Below are 12,674 nucleotides of genomic sequence, written 5' to 3'. Positions count from 1 at the left end.
TTGGAACAGGCAGGGCCCCTGTTGCAACAGGTCCTGTCTGAGAGGCAGAGGCCATGGGTCCTCTGTGAGCATTTCTTGCAATTCCGGGTACCAAGGTCTTCTTGGCCAATCCGGAACAATGAGTATTGTTCTCACTCCTCTTCTTCTTACGATTCTCAGTACCTTGGGTATGAGAGGAAGAGGAGGGAACACATAGACCGACTGGAACACCCACGGTCTTACCAGGGCGTCCACAGCTATCGCCTGAGGGTCTCTTGACCTGGCGCAATACCGTTGCAGCTTTTTGTTGAGACGGGACGCCATCATGTCTACCTGTGGCAGTTCCCATCGATCTGTAATCTGAATGAAGACTTCTTGATGAAGTCCCCACTCTCCCGGGTGGAGGTCGTGCCTGCTGAGGAAGTCTGCTTCCAGTTGTCCACTCCCGGAATGAACACTGCTGACAGTGCTTGTACGTGATTCTCCGCCCACCGAAGAATCCTGGTGGCTTCCGCCATCGCGACTCTGCTTCTTGTGCCGCCCTGGCGGTTTACATGAGCCACCGCGGTGATGTTGTCTGACTGAATCAGCACCGGTTGGTTGCGAAGCAGGGGCTCCGCTTGACTCAGGGCGTTGAATATGGCCCTTAGTTCCAGGATATTTATGTGCAGACAAGTTTCCTGACTTGCCCACAACCCCTGGAAGTTTCTTCCCTGAGTGACTGCCCCCCACCCTCGGAGGCTCGCATCCGTGGTCACCAGGACCCAGTCCTGTATGCCGAATATGCGGCCCTCGAGAAGGTGAGCACTCTGTAGCCACCACAGAAGAGACACCCTGGCCCTGGGGGACAGGGTGATCAGCCGATGCATCTGAAGATGCGATCCGGACCATTTGTCCAACAGATCCCATTGAAAGATCCTTGCATGGAACCTGCCGAAGGGAATGGCTTCGTACGATGCCACCATCTTTCCCAGGACTCGCGTGCAGTGATGCACCGACACCTGTTTTGGTTTTAAGAGGTCTCTGACTAGAATCACAAGCTCTTGAGCCTTCTCCGTCGGGAGAAACACCTTCTTCTGGTCTGTGTCCAGAATCATGCCCAGAAAGGGCAGACACGTCGTAGGAATCAGCTGCGACTTTGGGATATTCAGAATCCAGCCATGCTGTTGCAACACTTCCTGTGAGTGCGCTACGCTGATCTGCAACTGCTCCCTCGACCTCGCCTTTATGAGGAGATAGTCCAAGTATGGGATAATTGTGACTCCTTGCTTTCGCAGGAGCACCATCATTTCTGCCATTACCTTGGTAAATATTCTCGGTGCCGTGGACAGACCAAACGGCAACGTCTGGAATTGGTAATGGCAGTCCTGTACCACAAATCTGAGGTACTCCTGATGAGGCGGATAAATGGGGACATGCAAGTAAGCATCCTTGATGTCCAGAGACACCATAAAATCCCCCTCTTCCAGGCTTGCAATGACCGCTCTGAGCGATTCCATTTTGAACTTGAATCTTTTCAGATAAATGTTCAGGGACTTTAAATTTAATATAGGTCTGACCGAACCGTCCGGTTTCGGAACCACAAACATTGCTGGAGAAATAGCTTGTGAATTGCCGCTACCACTACTTCCCTTTTATGGGGGAGGCTGGCAGGGACGATTTTAGGTAACGTTGAGGGGGCATCACCTCGAATTCCAGCTTGTATCCCTGAGACACAATCTGTATAGCCCAGGGATCCACCCGTGAGCGAACCCACTGGTGGCTGAAATGTCGGAGACGCGCCCCCCACTGCTCCTGGCTCCACCCGTGGAGCCCCAGCGTCATGCGGTGGATTTAGTGGAAGCCGGGGAGGACTTCTGTTCCTGGGAACTAGCTGTAAGGTGCAGCTTTTTTCCTCTGCCCCTGCCTCTAGCAAGAAAGGAAGCACCTCTGACCTTCTTGCTTCTTTGTGCGCGAAAGGACTGCATTTGGTAATACGGTGCTTTCTTCGGTTGAGGGGGAATATTTGGCAAAAAATTTGACTTCCCAGCAGTAGCTGTGGAAACCAGGTCCGAGAGACCGTCCCCAAACAATTCCTCACCCTTGTAAGGTAACACCTCCATGTGTTTTTTGGAGTCGGCATCACCTGTCCACTGCCGAGTCCACAGGATCCTCCTGGCAGAAATTGACATTGCATTAATTCTAGAGCCCAGTAGGCAAATGTCCCTCTGGGCATCCCTCATATATAGGACAGTGTCTTTTATATGCCCCAGGGTCAGCATAATGGTATCCCTGTCTAAGGTATCCATTTCCTCAGACAGATTATCTGTCCACGCTGCTACAGCACTACACATCCACGCCGACGCAATTGCCGGCCTCAGTAGAGTCCCTGAATGTGTATAAATAGAAAGCAGGAAAGTATCCTGAAATCTATCTGCAGGATCCTTTAGGGTGGCCGTATCCTGCGACGGCAGGGCCACCTTCTTAGATAAGCGTGTCAGAGCTTTATCTACCCTAGGGGAGGATTCCCAGCGCACCCTGTCTTCAGGCGGGAAAGGGTACGCCATAAGTAACCTTTTGGAAATCAGGGCTTTCTTATCTGGGGAATCCCACGCTCTTTCACATAACTCATTTAACTCATGTGAAGGGGGAAAAGTCACCTCTTGCTTTTTCTCCCCATACATATAAACCCTCTTGTCAGGGACAGGGTTTACCTCTGATATGTGTAAAACATCCTTCATCGCTATAATCATGTAACGTATAGCTTTTGTCATTTTTGGTTGCAATTTTGCATCATCGTCGTCGACACTGGAGTCAGAATCCGTGTCGACATCTATGTCAACCATTTTTGATAGTGGGCGCTTTTGAGACCCTGAGGGCCTCTGCGCTGTAGGATCAGGCATGGGTTGAGACCCTGACTGACCCGAGGTATCAGCTTTATCCAACCTTTTATGTAAGGAGTTTACATTATCATTTAACACCTTCCACATATCCATCCAATCAGGTGTCGGCACCGTCGGCGGCGACACGTCAGTCAACTGCACTTGCTCTGCCTCCACATAGCCCTCTTCGTCAAACATGTCGACACACGCGTACTGACACACCACACACACAGGGGAAGCTCTAAATGAGGACAGGACCCCCACAAGGCCTTTTGGAGAGACAGAGCGAGAGTTTGCCAGCACACACCCCAGCGCTATATAACCCAGGGATTACACAGTACTTAGTGTTTACCCAGTAGCTGCTGTATTATGATTTATGCGCCTAAATTTATGTGCCCCCCCTTTTTTTTTTACCCTTCTACCGTGATTCTGCAGGGGAGAGCCTGGGGAGCTTCCTTTCAGCGGAGCTGTGGAAGGAAAATGGCGCTGGGGAGTGCTGAGGAAGAAGGCCCCTCCACCTCAGCGGCGGGTTTCTGTCCCGCGATTTCTTGTAAAATAAATGGCGGGGGCTCATACATATAACAGTGTGCCACTGTTTATTTGCAGCATTCGCCAGGAGGTAACAATTGCTGCCCAGGGCGCCCCCCCCTGCGCCCTGCACCGTACAGTGACCGGAGTGTGTGGGTTAGTGTGGGCGCAATGGCGCACAGCTGCAGTGCTGTGCGCTACCTCATGTGAAGACAGGAGTCTTCTGCCGCCGATTTCGATGTCTTCTCCGCTTCTGCCGGCTTCTGTCTTCTGGCTCTGCGAGGGGGACGGCGGCGCGGCTCCGGGAACGGACGACAAGGTCAGGTCCTGTGTTCGATCCCTCTGGAGCTAATGGTGTCCAGTAGCCTAAGAAGCGCAACCTAGCCGCAGTTAGTAGGTTTGCTTCTCTCCCCTCAGTCCCTCGTAGCAGAGAGTCTGTTGCCAGCAGAAGCTCTCTGAAAATAAAAAACATAACTAAAATACTTTATTAGCAAGCTCAGGAGAGCTCACTAAAAGCACCCAGCTCTGTCCGTGCACAGATTCTAACTGAGGTCTGGAGGAGGGGCATAGAGGGAGGAGCCAGTGCACACCAGATAGTACTAAATCTTTCTTTAGAGTGCCCAGTCTCCTGCGGAGCCCGCTATTCCCCATGGTCCTTACGGAGTCCCCAGCATCCACTAGGACGTCAGAGAAACAGGATTTTGCTACTTAACGGTAAATCCCTTTCTCCAATTCCACAGGGGACACCGGAGTGCTCTTTACAATTAGATGCGAGTGGTACTAATGATCCCCCCCACCAGCCGCCAGGCATGCGACAGATTGCACAGTGCTTTTGCATCGTACATTCTATCGTACCTCCGCAATTGCCGGGGGCCGGGATTGGTTGATCATATGCGCAGCACATATGATCAGCTGATGCGACGTGCAACCCACGGGGCCGGGCATCGCATCATATCCTCACTCATTAACATGCACAATGTGCATGCAATGGGACGAATGATAGGTCTATATCGTGTATTCGTACACGATATCGACCTAGTGTATGGCCAGCATTAGTAAACCATGCCCGAGGAGTGCTAGAACAATAAACTTCAGAGGAGGAGTGAAACAAGTACACACAACGAACACAACAGGTGTGAAACAAGGAAAAAGTCAAAACAAGAACTGAAAACAGTTAAACACATAATGACAATAACCATGGCTGGAAGGAACAGCGCAGGGTGGGCGTCCAATGTCCCCTGTGAAATCTGAGAAAAGGATTTACCGGTATGTCAAAGTCAGAAAAATATCCCCATACATACTGCCATATTTGCACCGCACACTGGTCCGCGCTGCGCATGCGTACGCTCTCCCGTGAAGGCGCATACCCGCAATAGCGTGCACCCGCGGGCGCACGGTATGCGTATTTACGGTAGAGTTTATGTAGTCGTAGCGTGCGACTCAATCGTTACATATTTTCACAATTAATGTAGTTTGTAGATCATGGTCCCTTTGATAGATTCTGAAAGTTTGGTTAATATAGAATGTCCCTGAACGGAGGAATCCCTCTTTGTATTGTAGGAAGGGTCTAACAGGAGTCATACAGCAGTGTTTGGTACCCATCGGAAGAGTATTTAAATAGCAATATTCCGGTGTTGGTTTGGAGCGTATTAATCGCTCGTGCGAATAGTTATGGACATAAGAAGTTTATGTCCATTACTATTATTTACTCTTACTCAGGTATGCGGCGGGAAACCTAGTTTCCCACCCACCTGAGCTGTTTGAAATCGTCACAGCCCACCTGTATGAATCACCCTATGACCTTTTGTTATGATGCGAAGCCGAATTCCTGCGTCCAATGGACAATGAGATTGTAGGGACCATTGGATTGCATTGTGTGAGTAGCATAAAAGACGGGCCTGTGGCATCCAGCTTTCACTTCTCATCAAACGGTTCTCATTGCTGATAATCGGGAAGCTGGCTGTCCAGAAGCGCTTGCGATCGTTACCCTTGTGCGTAAGTTTCTCTCCGTAATCATTGTCTTTCTGTGAGCCATTTCTCTCATATATATCTCTCTCTCTCTCTCTCTCCTCACTTTCTCTCGTATTTTCCCTTGATTAGTATTGTATTGTATTGTATTTCTTGTATAGTTATTTGGTTAGGAAGTCTCTGTTATATTGTAGTGTATCATTTGTACTGTGATTCTTTTTGCAAGTATAATAGTCATAATACAGATAATAGGCTTTGGACCCTAAACAAGTATCTGTGTATTTTCTCATAGTGTTAAGTGTTCACAGAGCGTCGGTGACGCTCAAGCAGCTTTGTAGTTAATCAGGTTACACCAGGTTGCACTTACACATTGTCTCTACATAAAGGTATACTGTGTATCTCATTGTTAAAGGTATAGATATCAAGGTATAGCGTTGTGAGCGTCTGCGCCGCTGGTGATCTCCTCGTGGTCTCGAGCGTCTGCTACGCCATAGCGAATCATTACGTTAGTCAACAGCCAATAGCGTGCCTGCCTGTGATCTCTTGGCCGTGAGCGAACGTGACGCTTGAGCGTCTCGCCTACGGCTAAGCGATCGTTACGCAACTAGCGTACCCTTACGGTACTTCTTAAGTAAACAGCGTACAGTGTTCTTAGACCTCATAAAGGGTTGTTTATACGATAAAGGAATTCAGCTTTATCAGGTAAGAACCAAAATCCTGTTTTCTCCTTAACCCACTAGGGGACACCGGAGTGCTCTTTAAAATGGGGACATCCCAGAGCTCCCATCACGACCATATTACAAAACATGAGCCGCGAACATTTCGAACCGGTGAAAATGGACAAAAGTATGCCGGCCGACCCAGTGGCTGCTCGGCAGCCGCCCACGAGGGACCCACCGAGAGTGTAGAATGCGCTGTAATGGAAGTCGGAGGCTCCCTGGATAAAGACACATAGGTCTGTCTGATGGCCAGACGTATCAATCGTGCAACCATCTGCTTTGATGCTGGCCATCCAGAATGGGCGGCATTGTACAGAACAAACAATGAGTCTGATTTCCGCAGAGAGCCCTGTCCATATTGAGCCTGAGAGCCCTGACAACGTCCGGAGATCTGGAAGGAGAGAGTCTTCTGGAAGAACCGATACCACAAGAGGTTGGTTAATGTGGAAAGCCAAGACCGCCCTTGAAAGGAATGACATTTCGTTGTGTAGTTCAGCCCTATCTTCCTAGAAGATCAAGAATGGAGGGCAACAGGACAGTGCTCCGAGCTCCGACACTTTTCTGACAGGAGCCAGGGCGAGTAGATGTACTACTTTCCATGATAGGTACTTCTATTCCACTTTCTCCAATGGTTCAAACAGAGATGACAAAAAAATGCAAAATCATGCACTTGGGTCTCAAAAACCCAAAGGCTAAATATAGTATCAAGGGTACTATAATGGAAACTACTGAGGAGGAAAGGGATTTAGGAGTCACTATTTCAAGTGACTTGAAGGCAGGACAGCAATGTAACAAAGCAATGAGAAAGGCAAGTCAGATGCTTGGTTGCATAGGGAGAGGAATCAGTAGCAGGAAAAATGAAGTGATAATGCCACTGTATAGGTCATTGGTGCGGCCCCATCTGGAATACTGTGTCCAGTTCTGGAGACCATATCTCCAGAAGGATATAAATACATTAGAGAGTGTACAAAGAAGGGCAACTAAAATGGTGCATGGCCTACATCACAAAACGTACCCGTAAAGGCTAAAAGATCTTAACATGCATAGTTTGGAGGAGAGAAGGGAAAGGGGAGACATGATAGAAACTTTCAAATATATCAAGGGTCTTAACAAAGTTCAGGAGGGAAACATTCTTCAAAGGAAGAGAAGTATTAGAACTCGAGGTCATACACTGAGACTGGAGGGGGGGGAGGTTCAGGGGAAATTTAAGGAAAAATTACTTCACAGAAAGGGTAGTGGATAAGTGGAATAGTCTCCCATCAGAGGTGGTAGAGGCTAAGACTGTAGAGCAATTTAAACATGCTTGGGATAGGCATATGAATATCCTTACAAAGAATTAAGGTTCAAAAAGGGTTGAGAATACCTAAAGGATAAAAAAAAAAGGGGCAGACTAGATGGGCCAAGTGGTTCTTATCTGCCGTCAAATTCTATGTTTCTATGACTGTAAGAACGAAAGGACAATCTCAAGGTCCCAAAGTGCCGTGGGAGAAACAAAAGGTGGTTGTAAAACAGACAACCCCCTAAAGAACATCTGGAAGAAAGACCAGTTTCTTCTGGAAGGAGATGGACAACGCAGACACCTGCACTGTCCTAGACGTAATCTGGCTTAGAAACCTGCATGCAGGAAAAAAAAAGGAGCCATGACATCTTGAAGGCAGTGGAAAACATCCCAAGGATGAATAAGCGTTCCAGATGCGGTGGTAGTGGCTGAAAGTAACTTCATTCCGGTCCCGTGCATAGTAGGGATGACTGCCGCCGGACTAACTCTTTGCCTTAGGATTGCCTTTTCAACAACCATGCCGTCAAACGAAGCAGCCTTAAGTCTGGATAGATGAAAGGCCCCTGTTGTAGCAGATCCTCTCACAGCATTAGAGGCGACGGATCATCTATCAGAAGCAGACGTAGGCTGGCATGCCAAGCTCTGCATGGCCTTCTCTCTCTTGATGCGCTGAAAAAGATGAGGCAGCAGAGGGAATGGAGGAAACAGGTAGACAAACCGGAACCACCAAGATGTCGTGGGTGCATCTACCACTATGGCTGCCAGGTCTCATGTTCGAGAACAATACAGCGGCAGTTGATTTTGTCTGGAAGCCATAAGGTCAACTTGTGGAACGCCCCATCGATGGACAATGTCGAAACACCTAAGGATGGAGAGCCCACTCCCCGGGATGTATGTCCTGACGACTTAGGTAGTCGGCCTCCCAATTGTCCTCGCCAGGAATTAATCTTGCCACGGTGTATTCCTCCACCCAGAGAAGGATGCGGCTTTTGGCCTGTGAAATACACTTGTCCAGGTCGGGCACCAACAGGACATCGCCAGTAAATGGTAACGCTTCCACTTCACTCTCTGATTCTGCGTCTGCTTGCCACTGTTGCAACCAGACAGCTCTGCGGCCGATATCGCTAAAGCGAAGGACCTAGAAACGAGAATACATACTGTACCTCCTTAGATGCCTCACCTAGAAAAGCCGCTGACTCCTCACTGTGTTGTGCAAAGGGGATAAGAGACTCCTCTGGGGATCCTGCTAGCAGACCCTCAGCTACTTGTTTCGCCCAGGCTTCAATGGCCCTGTTGACCTGGATACCTACCAGTGCAGGACGCAGTGTTACGCCTGCTGCTGTGCTAATGGACATTAATTTTCAAATTTCCAGTCCGATGCCTCCTCTAAGAAAGGACCGGCAGCACTGTCTTTTTGGACAGACGAAACACTGAGGAATATACCGTAGGGTGAGTCTTGCATAACTTCCTGCTGTCAGCAGGGAAGGATATGTCGACAAAAGTTGACTGGGCACCTGGAATATTTTATCCGGGTGTTTCCTGGCCGATCTGATGTCCACCATTAAAACTTGGAATTTTGCGACAATAAATGCCTCAATGCCCTGGGACACAGTCTCCGGTTCCTCCGGGATCTGTTCCCCCCTGTGTGTAGAAACTTGCCCCGACTAAAGGAGCCCTATCTTTGTCCTTTGAATCGTCCAAGTGCAGTACAGAGCGTAACAGTCTTAAAAACTTAATTAGAGATGCCACTAAGTAGGTGGCAGTGCCTTAACTGTATATGCGTTGTAAAGGCCACTGGGACCTCTTCCATCCTTGTCAAGGGAGAGCTAACCCTCTCTCTTTCATACAACACCTTTTTGGAGACTTGCATCACAGAGGGGAATGGGACCATGGCCTCAGTGAGCCCTTCCACTGGCCTTGCCAGGTCCCGAGCCCAGGCTGATTCTTGGTCTGGAGAGGGGTCAGATTTCTGAGATCTGGAAACCTCCTGAAGAGGCTTCCAGCTCCGCAGACCGGTGTGACATTACATTAGTGAGCTGCGACGCCCAAACTGGAGTATTCTGCACCTGTGGTGATCTATTGAGCCTTGTTGCTCCTAATCATAAGAAGCACATAAAAGGGAACTATCTAAATTACCCTTTGTGTGAATTTTTCTGCACACCTTGTGCACGGAAGGTCTTCTGTGAAGCCTGATAGCCATTTTCCAGCCATGATAAAACACACTAATACACAAACAACACAGTAGCATAGTGGACAGTGTAAGAAGGAGAGACAGAGTTAAAAAAAGGCAGGAGAGAAGGGCAAAGGAGGAAGATAATCACATTAGCCCTAATCAACGCTGTTAGCAATGCTAAAACACTAGGCACAGTATATGTACTAACTAAAGTGAAAGTAAAGTGAAACTCAGTTACATGTGCTCAATTATTCTCCTAACAAAACCAGAGGTTCTCAAACGTGGTCCTCAAGGCACCCAAACGGTCCAGGTTTAAAAGTTATCCATGCTTGGCCACAGGTGACTTAATTAGCACCTCAGTCAATTTGATTTAATCATCTGTTCTGAGCCATGGATATACCTAAAACCTGGTGCCTTGAGGAACAAGTTTGAGAAACTCTGCTCTACACCATTGATGACTCACAATCTTGTTTAAGGTCTCTCAGTCTCAGCGCTGCCTTAGAAGGTCATCGCAGTCCTCAGCAGCAGCTCTTAATCGGTGTTGCAGGGACCATCTGCCTTTAGCATTGGCCGCCAGCTTCTGATATACTGCGATAGCGCCGGGCAGCTGAGAGAAAGGAGCTGAACTCCGGGAGTTAGCTCCGCACCCCCCGCTATGGCACTCTATTGTGTGGACCACTGCTGGGACTTCCTAAATCCTCGCCATTTGTTTGTGCCTGGCATCCTGCTAATCGGGAGCCAGGCGTTATACTCACAGAGCTGCCGTATGCTGGCCAGTGGTGGTTGAGGATCGGGGTGCCGAGATGCGCGCAGCATGCAGCAGTGTCCTATGCTACCCCAGAGACGGTGATCTCTGAGCCAGGGACCCCTGTGAGGTTCGCAGGGCAGCTGCGGAGGAGCCCCCTGGCAGCTGCGGAGGAGCCCCCTGGCAGCTACATCGTTGCAGACAAGCAGAGCAGTTACTGCCTGTCATCTCCTCTTGCTTTGCTGCAGAATTTCTGACTAACATTTAAAAAAAACTTTTTGCCTTTGAGGAGAAGCCCAGCATGTGACCAGCTCCCTCGGACACTAAACTAAAGGCCCTTACACACTAGGAGATTTTCATATCAAAAGACTTCGACAACATCTCTGAAAGATATATCTTTCACCAAAATAGTGCATACACACTAAGCTATTTTCCAAAAAAGCAAGAGATTTTCAGTAGACGAAAGACTTTGCTGAAAATCTTTCATTAGAAAGGCTATTTACATAATAGGCTGGGTTTGAATTCCAAGGGTGGGAGCATGGCCCACTGTAAAAAGGGGGACTCTGCTGCCGTAATGTGTAAAAAGGGGGACTCTGCTGCCGTAATGTGTAAAAAGGGGGACTGCTGCCGTAATGTGTAAAAAGGGGGACTGCTGCCGTAATGTGTAAAAAGGGGGACTGCTGCCGTAATAAGTAAAAAGGGGGACACTGCTGCCATAATGTTTATAAATGGGGACCCTGCCTACAATTTATATATCATGTTTATATTAGACATAAAAATTGGTGGGCAATGGCGCCAGTAATATATACATTGCTGGCCTGTGCCAGCAATGCATATACTGTATTGCTGGCTTGATAAACATCATTGGTGGGCAGTGGTTATATATACATTGCTGGCCTGTGCCAGCAATGTATATATTACTGGCTTAGATAAAAAAGCAATAACTAAACCAGGCCTGTCCAACCTGCGGCCCTCCAGCTGTTGTGAAACTACACATCCCAGCATGCCCTGCCACAGTTTTAGCATTTCCTGACAGCAAAACTGTGGCAGGGCATGCTGGGAATTGTAGTTTCACAACAGCTGGAGGGCCGCAGGTTGGACAGGCCTGAACTAAACATTGGTAGCCAGTGGTATATACATTGCTAGCCTATGCCAGCAATGTATATAATCCAGGGTCACAACTTGATGCAGCGACTCACTTTACTGCTTCTATATGGCGCTGCTTCTCTGTGCGAGTGTGCTGTGCGGTCACAAGCAGGAGGGAGCAAGCGGAACCGCAGCCGTGAAGCAGGTGGGACTTGGGGAGTGAGCAGGGCGGGTCAGGCGGACAGAAAAGAGTTCACCTTCCAGCCATCATCGCTCATGGTCATACACACTGAGCGATGATGGCTGGAAGATGAACCATCATCTGCAAACATGCTGGTAATACCAGCCGACAGACCACTTCGCTGGCGATGATGTGGGAGAGCACATCATCGCCAGTCTTCCGTCGCTGGGCCATACACACTGGGCGACTTTGACCTCAAAATCACTCAAAACTGCCAAAATGAAAGATTTTGAGGCCAAAGTCGCCTAATGTGTATGGTCCTTAAGCCTGGCTTGTAGGAGGGGTATACAGGGGGAGGAGATAATCACACTTCTAAATTCTTAAAGTGTCAGTTCCCGGTTAGCACACACTTTATACCCCATTATAAAGAGCACTCCAGTGTCCCCTAGTGGATAAAGGAGAAAATAGGATTTTAATTACCTACCGGTAAATCCTTTTCTCGTAGTCCGTAGAGGATGCTGGGGTCCACATTAGTACCATGGGATACAGACGGGTCCCTTGGGAGCCATGGGCACTTTAAGAGTTTAATAGTGTGGGCTGGCTCCTTCCTCTATGCTCCTCCTACCAGACTCAGTCTAGAAACTGTGCCCGAGGAGACGGACATACTTTGAGATAAGTAAATACACAGATAGTGGTGAGATTCCCACCAGCTCACACATAACAAGGCAAACCAAGCTAACCAGCTTGAACAAGTCAGCAACAGCTGAACAAAAGTACTTAACCAAGTAACAATGCAGTACTTTACCAAGGAACAAGGTAGTACCGAACCAAGTAACAACTGCAGGAGAACGAAGCGCTGGGCGGGCGCCCAGCATCCTCTACGGACTACGAGTTAAGCCGGTAGGTAATTAAAATCCTATTTTCTCTTACGTCCTAGAGGATGCTGGGGTCCACATTAGTACCATGGGGATGTACCGAAGCTCCCAGTACAGGAGGGAGAGCGCGGAGGCTCCTGCAGAACCGATTGACCAAACTTTAGGTCCTCAGAGGCCAAAGTATCGAACTTGTAGAACTTAGCAAACGTGTTCCACCCTGACCAAGTTGCTGCTCGGCAAAGCTGTAAAGCCGAAACACCCCGGGCAGCCGCCCAGGAAG

At 48.7% G+C, this 12,674-nt stretch overlaps 1 protein-coding gene and 1 non-coding gene across 3 annotated transcripts in view; both read right to left on the bottom strand.

Moving 5' to 3' along the window:
* The window catches only part of CWC27 (CWC27 spliceosome associated cyclophilin), a 643,952-nt gene that overhangs the window by 410,823 nt on the left and 220,455 nt on the right, over positions 1-12,674 (bottom strand). The gene's annotated exons all lie outside the window — the stretch shown is intronic.
* Positions 9,059-9,186, bottom strand: LOC134932828 (U6atac minor spliceosomal RNA). The gene has a single exon (XR_010179500.1). It is a non-coding gene; the product is annotated as a U6atac minor spliceosomal RNA (small nuclear RNA).

The sequence above is a fragment of the Pseudophryne corroboree genome, chromosome 1 (assembly GCF_028390025.1).
Source record: "Pseudophryne corroboree isolate aPseCor3 chromosome 1, aPseCor3.hap2, whole genome shotgun sequence".
Classification (NCBI taxonomy): domain Eukaryota; kingdom Metazoa; phylum Chordata; class Amphibia; order Anura; family Myobatrachidae; genus Pseudophryne; species Pseudophryne corroboree.
Note: the sequence above shows the minus strand (reverse complement) of the source record. Positions and strands in the feature narration are given on the sequence as shown.